Source organism: Echinops telfairi, unplaced genomic scaffold (genome assembly GCF_000313985.2).
Source record: "Echinops telfairi isolate 266 unplaced genomic scaffold, ASM31398v2 ScPeMD7_44;HRSCAF=162, whole genome shotgun sequence".
NCBI classification, from domain to species: Eukaryota; Metazoa; Chordata; class Mammalia; order Afrosoricida; family Tenrecidae; genus Echinops; species Echinops telfairi.
Window position 1 is genome coordinate 12,334,883 of NW_022103942.1, and position 9,963 is coordinate 12,344,845.

The window sequence follows — 9,963 nt, forward strand, 5'->3', positions numbered from 1 at the left end:
GTCTGAGAAGAAAAGTGATCAAAACAGAGAACATAGAAACCATTATATGCCTTACTAGAAAAACTCCAAAGAGAATCAGAAAAGTAAAACACTATAATTGCTGAATTACACTTTGCTAGAAGAGAAATAAGAAACAGGTTTGAAGAGATAGAAACTAAAATTAGTGAGCTTGAAGACAAATCTATAGTCTCCAATCTAAGGGAAGAACAAATAAAAAAAGTGCAAAGGAGACCCAGAAAAACTAGAGAACAATGTGAGACACAATCAAGAGCAATAGCCTAAATTTAGAGCGATAACAGAAGAGGAAGGAAAGATAAAAAACCCCACACAAACAGTAGTCCAAGAATGCCTACAAGAAAACTTTCCTCAATTCATAAAAGATTAAGCTTAAAGTATTGCAACCAGGAGGGATCCCCAAAGCAAAGTCTCCAATATTTTTTGGTCAAGATGTCGAACATCAAAGTCAAGGAAAAAAGTATAAGAGCAGTCAGAGTAAAAGTAGCAATTACATTCAAATGGCCAGCAATTAGAATAACCATAGTGTTTTCTTCAGAAACTACACAGGCAAGGATGCAGTGGATTGACATATACAGAGTCATCGAGGAAAATACACATATCAACCAAGAACCTTTTATCAAATAAAAATGCCATTCAAATATGATATAGAATTAAAAGAATTCCAGGACAAACAGAAATTAAAGGAATTTACAAAAACATATCCACCACTACAAAAAATACTCAATGAAGAACTAAGGTCTAAATATCACCACCAACAACAATAACAAAGAAACCTGAAACCAACATACACCAGAGCATCATCCAGAGCACACCAGAGCAACACCAGAGCAACAACAAAAGCAATTAATACAGGCAGAAAAAAATAAAATAAATAGAAGACACATTCTGTCTCATGCAATACACAGATATTAAGTGAATTGACAGTAAAAATGACATGCATAACAATAATCTCACTGAATGCTAATGTCCTAAATATGCCAGTAAAATAGACAACAAAGAAGCAAAACCCATCAATATGCTAGCTACAAGAAACACACCTCAGAAACAGACATGAACAAATTAAAAATCAGAGGCTGGACAAAAACATAACAAGCAACCAACAACCAAAAGAGGGTAGATGTGGCAATATTAATCTTTGAAGAAATAGACTTCAAGCAAACAGTGTAATAAGTGAAAATAGCAGACACTAAATAATGACCAAGAAGATACAACTATAATAACCGTATATGCACCCAATGAAAGACCCTCTAAATAAATCAACCAAATCCTCACAGAATTGAAAATGGATGTAGAAAGATGGACAACAGTAACAGGAGACTTTAATTCTCCATACTCCAGGAAAGACAGATCAAGGAAGAAACTTAAAGACACAATGGAGCACAACAATATAATCAACAAAATTGATCTCATAGACATATATAGAACGCTCCACCCTGAAAAACACATTATATGTTCTTCACCTGCACGTATGGAACATTTTCAAGAATATACCACATTCTAGGAAACAAAGCATGCCACAATAAATCCATAAACATCAAGATTCTTCAACTTATCTTCTCAGACCACATTCTAGGCGAGAAAGCATGTCTCAATAAACTAAAAAGCATTGAGATCCTAAAGCCTATCTCTTCAGACCACAAAGTTATAAAACTAGAAATCATCAAGGAAGCAGATAGGAATTCAGAGACAAAGAAATGGAGAATGAACAACATAATACCCTGTATACTCTAGTAAAAGCCGACCTGAATATCAGCCGAGGCACCAAATGTTACCAAAAGAAAATGCATTAAAAAGTGCTGAAAAACTCAGTTTATATTCGAGTATGTATGGTACTCAAAAATGGGCAATAAGGAAAATGAGGGAGGATATGTTAAAATTCCATGAGACAAATGAGAATAATAATACAACATATCAAAACCTTTAAGACACAGCAAAAGCAATAATCAGAACCCAATATATAACCATCCACACACAGGAAAAAAGAAGAGAAATCCAAACTCAACATGCCAACAAAATACCTTCAAGCACTAAAACAAAGACATGATAAACCCTGCAATAAAAGAAGTAAAAAAATCATAAGGATAAAAGCAGAAATAAATGAAATAGAAAACAAAAACACAATAGAAAAAATCCACAAGAAGTTTGTTCTTTGGAAAGATTAATGAAAGTGACAGACCACTGGAAATTTTACAAATATAAAAAGAGGGGAGTGAATACATAGAACAAGAGAGGAAATGAAGTGGAGAGCAAATTTTTTGAGAATGATGAGGGCAATGAATGCACAAATATGCTTAACATAATTGATGTATGTATGGATTGTGGTAAGAGCTGTATGAGCCCCTAATAAAATGATTTTTTAAAAAGAGAGGAAAAGCGTGACTTTACAGCAGATCCAAATCAAATTCAAAGAATAATAACACAGTATTATGAAAAAGATTATTCAAACAGCTTTTACAACATAGGACGAATGGAAAGATATATAGAAAATATCCACTCAAATTAACGCAGGCAGATATTGAAAAATGTAACAGGCCCATAGCAGAAGAAATAAAGCCTGTCTCTAGGAAACTTCCAACAAAGAAAAGCTCCTGACCAGGTGGATTCACGGGGCTTTGAATTCGATCAAGTATTCAGAGGAGATCTGACACCAATGCAACACAAATTATTCCAGAACATAGAAGACAACAACCCCCCACCCTCCCAAATCAAGCAAAGACCTCACAAAGATAGAAAAGTATAGACCAACCTGAACATAGAAGCTAAAGCCCTCAACCAAATTCTAGCCAATAGAGTGCCACATCATATCAAATAATAATAATAATTCACCAAGATCAAATTCCAAAAACAATCAATGTAATCCACCACATAAATAAGACAAAGAATAAAATCCACCTGATCATATAAAGTCATTTGACAATATCCAACACCCATTTTTTGATAAAAAAAAAATCTCAACAAAATAGGATAGAAGAGAAATTCCTCAACAAAATAAAAGTCGTATCATCCAACATCACACTAAATGGGGAAAAGCAAAAAACAAGAGACCAGACATAAATGCCCTTTATCACCAAACTGGAAGTCTTACCTAAAGCTTTCAGAGAGCAAAACAAAATGAAGTGAGTTTTCTTCCCAGCCCCCGCCCCCACAGCCCCGCCCCGCCCCGCCCCGCCCCACCCTTTCAGAAAGCTAAACCACACCTCCTCCTGAGCAGTCGCCTCAGTGCTTCAATGTGTGGTTATTAAGCGGAAGTGCGGATGCGGAACAGACTGGATTAGGCCAGAAGGGAATCCCAGCAGCCTTTGCGAGGCCCGCTCTCTGAGTGACTAACGGCTGCGTCTGCACCACGGTTGTGGTCAGCATCACCTTCGGTGGCCCAGTGTGTCTCCTCAGTCTCAGCACCTTGAAAAAGTGGCTCCATTGTCTGTGCTGGGGGGAATTGTCCAAGCTGTTGGCGATAGAGTGCATTTGAACGAGGCCTGGCGTCCCAGGCGCTCTCTCTGCTCCGGAAGTGAAGCCTTCAGACTGCGACAGCCTGAACTACTGTACACCATCCCAGAGGGTGTCTGCACTGACCAGCACAACCGCTGAATCTCGGACTTGGTGAGTCCTTTTGCTTGTCTATACCTCTTTGACTGTGTGTTACCACCCATCCTTTAATGTCAGAATGTGCATCTTGTTCTTAGCAACTGCCGTCCAAAGCTCACCTGTTGTCCCATTTGCAGGAGGATCCATTCACAACTTGGCTATGGAGAACGTGGCCGATTCTGAACTTTTCCCTTGTAAATATGCCTCGTCTGGATGTGAAAAAACTCTGCCACCTGAGGAAAAAGCAGCCCACGAAGTGCTCTGTGAGTTCAGGCGTTATTCCTGCCCATTCCCTGGTTTTAACTGTAAATGGAAAGGCCATGTGGATGCTGTTGTGCCCCATCTGATGCGTCATCCAGTACCCATTACAATCGTAGAGGGACCAGATACAGTTTTCCTTGCTGCGGGCATTGATCTTCCTGCCCCTATTAACTGGGTGATGATACAGTCCTGTTTTGGCTTTCAGTTCATGATAGTAATGGAGAAACGGGTAGGATTTTATGACGACGAGCCCATCATCGCATTTGTAGAGTTGATAGGAACACGGGAACAAGCTAAAAATTTTGTTTGTCAACTTGAGCTAAGTAGTCCTCGGAGGCGTTTGGCTTGGACATCACCTCCCCGATCTATTCGCGACAAAATTAAATCAACCGTTTTGAATCGTGACTGCCTAGTTTTTGACAACATAGTTGCACAGTTTTTTGCAGAAAATGGCTACTTAAGCATGTATGTAACTATTTCCAGGTATTCAAACGGTAATGAAACATGATCTGGCCAATGTTTAAAACCATTGCATTCAGTTTTCACAGAGAATTAATGGCTACTCAGTAGCCAGCCAGCCAGAATTGTTTTAGTAAGTGGATGCTAGATATATGAAGGTAAATAAAAGGAAGTCTGTTAATACACGAAACAATAGCATGTATTAATGCCAATATAATGTATTCTATGACAATATATATAATTTCATATATATAATGTATACTATGACATATAATTTATGTTGTCATAGTATATATATATATTATATTACATATAGCCAAGTTAGGCATCATTCGTATTAAAAGTTGATTTTAAAGGATGCATTGTAAAAATAATTCTGAATTTTTGCTTACTGTAGATTGATCAATACCATTGAAACTGAAAAAAATGTTTTTGTTTGATTTGTGCACCTGCACGCAGGTTGTACGTTTATGTGTGGTTTTCTCCTCTGTGTTTAACAGAAGTCATGTGAAGTGCTTTGGAGCTCGTTGTGAGTCACTACAGAGTTCTGCTGTGTGTATTTGGGCGTCAGGACTGTTAATTTTTAAGAATTGTACTTTCTCATTCTAAATACATTTGAATTTTATAATTAAAGCATTTCATTGGAAAGAGTTTTATTCGCCCTTCATCCAAAAATGCAATAGTTCAATCATATCAAGAAGTGTCGTACAATCATTGCCACAGTACATCTTATAAAATTTCCTTCTTTCTTGAAGTCATTGTTATTAATATAATTGTATCTTAATTGAGACATAATATAAAAACACAGTCACCAATTCAACAAATTCTACATGGATAATTCAGTGCCATTAATTCTGCTCTTCATGCTGTGCAACCATAATTGATATCCTTTTCAAAATGATTCCACCAACATTAACATAAACTCAACATCCCCTAAACAAAACTTCCTGCAACTTTATTCATAGCAGCTATTCCACAACTTTGGTTATTATTTAAAGTAGATCTCTTGAAATAATGTTCACATATCCCACATTTCCATAGTTAAATAATAGCTTTTTACAAGAGTTGTGTATACATCATCACAATCTGTTCTAGTGTCCCTCCTTTCTTTATTCTGAATTCATTGTTTGCCCTTCAATTCCCCTCACCCTGCCCACCCCTCACCTCCAAGAAAACATTCCATCAGTTATTTTTGATATGCATCCACTCCTTCTGTGCTTTATAAAATGGAAAACCTAACAGAAACAATAAATAACCACACAAAAAAATGAAACAGAAGAAAGTAATAACAATATAAAGATGAAAATAACAATAAATAATAAGAAAGGAAAGAACACCAATAATTTTTTTTTAAAGCCAGAGAAGAATTTCTGTGGTGGACCCAGTGAGAAATATTTGAGCTCAGAGCAAATTCATATTGGGTCAAGACAGATGGCATCCCTCCAATTATCATATCATACCACGTTTGGATCTATTATAATCAAGTTTGCAACCATCTCTGTATGAGAGTAATGTTGTTTGAGTCCCAGATCTGTGGCCAGAGGGGATCTGCCAGAGGTTGTATCTGACTAGAAACATATTCAAAGTGTCTACCCAGACACAGATAATCAGGGTTTGCCTCCACTTAGCCTCTCTACAATTATTGTTTAGCATCACTTGCCGATGTGAGATGGCTCCTCCCCATTTATCCACCATACCCACCACACCCACCACGTGGATGCTCCCCATCCCCTGGTCTTGACATGATTTTCTGGTAAGTTTCTCCTCTCATTCTTATGGAGGGCCGGTTGTTTCATTGCACATTGGTCTCAGTGTTGTATAGCAGGGGTGCTCACACTTTTCAGCATGCGAGCTACTTATAAAATGATCAAGCCAAAATTACCTGCCAACTACAAAAATACAAAACATTTTTATTTATTACATTTATTCATAAGTGCATTGAGAATTCTTTATATGTACAATGTATGTTTATGTACCTTGCATAACTGCATGAGTCCATATTGCACAACACGACACAATTAACTATGTACATTTTTTGTCATTACCTGAGTTTTCTCTGATGAATTGCACTGAATGGAACGAGCCAGGGATGCATCATCCCAACAGGAGCTGCTGACAACCAGCCTGAAGCACACTTCCAAAAGATCACCAGTCATGGTGGAACAGTACTTGGACTTAATGATCTTTATGTGGGAAAATGCTGAATCACATCAATAAGTTGAGACGAATAATGCAGTCAAGGAGGTAGCACATTTTCTCATGTTTGGTTATTTTCCCTCTGCGAGTAAGTTCCAGAACTGTTCATGTGCTCTGGACTTCACCAGCATGTCGGCTTGTATTGTCAAAATCTCCCATTCTGTATGAACGTGCTACGTTATTGTCTTCTCACTTGGTCCAGCTTCCCCACTCATTTTAATACCCTTCCTTACGTTTACGAGAAAATAACCAAGGTCTACAGATTGGCGATAACTTAGCTTGTAAGTTTTCCTGCACTTAGCGCAGGTGTTTGTGCATGTGTTTGACACCTAATATTACATCTTCGCTGTATATCAATTGATGGGATCGATGATAGGCTTATGTCTATTTTTTCAATGCCATGCGCCATCTACCCACACTACATTTGAGATCGACTAGATCCCAATTGCCGTTTTGAGCACCCCCGTTGTATAGCATCAAATGGGTGGTCTTCTCCATTTCCCCCCTTTTGAAGGTGTGACACCAGCTGATGTGAGGTCTCCTCTTTCAAGGTGGATCTTATGAAGTGCATTTAAGAGAGGTGATTAAGGTTTGTCTGGTAGGTAGGCATTTTTCCACTTTGTTTGGGATCTGATATCTACGGTTTAATTGGTGTTTCTCCTTATAATAGTGGACTTTTACAATAGTTGTCCCTTTGTGATTGACTAACTTCATTCAGTATAATGGTTTCCACATCCTTTCAGATAATGCAGTGTTACATGCTGTCATCACTACTTTTTATAGATGCATGGTATTCTATTTTGTGTATGTACAATAGGATATATACATCCATTCTTCCATCCTGGGTTTTTGCACTGCTTCCAGTTTCTTACTATTGTGATCTGTGCTGCTTTAAACATGAGAAAGCACACATCCATTAGTATCGTGTCTCATTTCTTTGAGTTATATGCCTAATAGTGGTATTGCTGGATGGTATGGAATTTCAACTTCCAGTTGCTTTAAGTAGTGCCATATCATTCTCCATAATAGGTGGATGTATTTACAAATCCATCAACAGTGTATACGCGTTCCATTCTCTCCACAGCCTCCTCCTCATTTGTTCTTTTGTAGTTTTTTGAATTCGGCTAGCACTGTGGGCATGAGACAGTATCTCATTTTGCCTTTAATTTGTATCTATGGATGGCTAATGATTGTGAGAATTCTTTCATCTGTTTGTTCACCATTTGTACTTCACTTAGTGAACCGTCTATTCATGTTTTCTTCCCACTTGTTCATTTGATCGCTTGTTATTTTCTTATTCAGCTACAATAGAGTTCTGGATAATTTGATATTTAGATCCTTGTTTGGTGTATCATTGGTAAAAATATTTCCCTGATCTTGGGCTCTTGTTTTACATTTTTGATGCAGTGTTTGATGTGCATAAATGATGTAATTTGAACATGTCCCAGTCATCTATTTTATCTTCCCCATTGTGTACTTCCTTTAGTATACCTGGGAGTATATGTATGCTCTCCAATAGGACCATTAAGTTTCTTCCAGTGTTTTCTGTGATGATCCTGAGAGCTCTTGGGCTTATATTTAGGTCTTTAATCCACCGTCCATTCTTTTTGTGCATGTGGGGAGATATGGGTTGAGATAGTTTATTGTGCCAGCCTGGCCGATAAACACAAGTGGGATTAACTGAAGGGCAGGGAGATAAATGGCTTGGTGAGCCTCGTCTTTCTTGTCTCTCGCTCTTTGATCATCGGACCAGTGTGCGGCTGCCTTGCTTGTTCTGTGCCTCAATTTAAAGGCTACACTACCTGTGAGATGCTTAGCCTGTGGACTGTGTCGCTGTAAGTTGAGGTCACTTTAAGCCATCTCTGGAGCTGGGACTGGCGGTTGGTGATCTGGCTGGCAGTTGGTGACCTGCCTTGTGATTGGCTGCTGTGCTGACATAGCCTAGCTCTCTCTATAAATAGAGGAAGATCTGGCAGCAGACTAGATTTGAAGGACTGCTAGTCTCTCAGAACTCTATCTCACGGGAGTCAGTTGCAGTGAGCCATTTGTAGTGCTTTATAATTTAACCGTTCATTTCTTGTATTATTATTTATCTGCATATGATTTAACAGTGCATTTCTTATTATATATCTAAGTATCTTTATAAATAAATATATTATCATCAATTTGGTTTTATCTCTCTAGAGAACCATGTCTAACATATTTTGGTACCAGGAGTGCTTCTACAAAAATAAAATCATAAATATGGGCTTCTTAAATTGGCTCTCCAGCCTGATTAGTCTTAACACTAGTGATGATACTTCAACATCCCAAAGCATGGATAAGTCTGCTACTCCTCCTAATCCATGTTGTGAAATAGCAAAAATAATAACTAAAGTAGCACCACCGATAGATGAGGTGCTGGTTAAAGGAGAGGCTCTGAGTGATCGTATGTTTGCTATTTTCCAGGAGTTTTGTCAGGATGACAAGTATAGGGAAGCTGGCTGGCTGGTCCTTACAATGGACAGTGTGATTAAGGAGAGGGATGATCTCAGAGTCTCAAAAGCGTGCCTTGAGTGCAGACTAACGGATTCGAAAACTTCCATCTGTGCTACAAAGGAGAGCTTTCTCTCCTCTAGTAAAAGAGCTGACATTGCTAAGAACCAGGTCCAGAGTCTTATTATGCCAGTGGCTGAATTACAATGGTAGCTGAATTGCAGATCTAGAGCAGTGTCTGAAGCCAAAGTAAGGGCATTGATTGGGAAAAGTTGGGACTGTGAAACATGGGATGGGAACATATGGGCTGATGATTCAGAAGAGGAGGATATTGAGCCCTTAAAAACAATTGACCCACCCCAGTCAATAGATCCACCCTTCTCAGTTGAAAGTATTAATTCACAATCCACACCCGAGCAGATTAGCCAAACTATGCAAGTTGATATGCCAGGTGGAGCTACATCAGTAGCATTGCCTAAGGGAGATGCCTTACAAAATATTGCTGAGACCACCCAGGAAACACCCTCACCACCCATTATTTCCCCTAGACCTGTCACTAAAATTAAGTCTCAGAAAGCTCCTAAAGGTGAGGTTGAGATGATTCCCCAAGAAGAAGTGAGCTATACTTATAAAGATCTGCTCGAGTTTTCGAATACATACAAGCAGAAGCCTGGGGAATATCCCTGGGAATGGTTACTAAGGGTGTGGGATACTGGTGCATGAAATGTAATATTAGGCCAGTCTGAGTTTCTGGACATGGGACCCCTAAGCACAGACTCTTCTTTCAATGTCTCTGCGAGAGAGGCTAAGAGAGGATCTAATTATTTGGTTGGTTCAATGAAGCATGGACTGCTAGATGGTCTAAATTGGACCAACCCTTAAGTACCTAACCTACCTTGGTACACTGTAGAGGAAGGCATCCAAAAGCTTAGAGAAATTGGTATGTTGGAATGGATCTATCAGGATATT

The 9,963-nt window shown here is 38.6% G+C and overlaps 1 pseudogene; it reads left to right on the forward strand.

Annotated features, from left to right (window-relative positions):
* The first annotated feature begins 447 nt into the window (after positions 1-447).
* The window catches only part of LOC101664266, a 45,717-nt pseudogene continuing 36,201 nt past the window's right edge, over positions 448-9,963 (forward strand).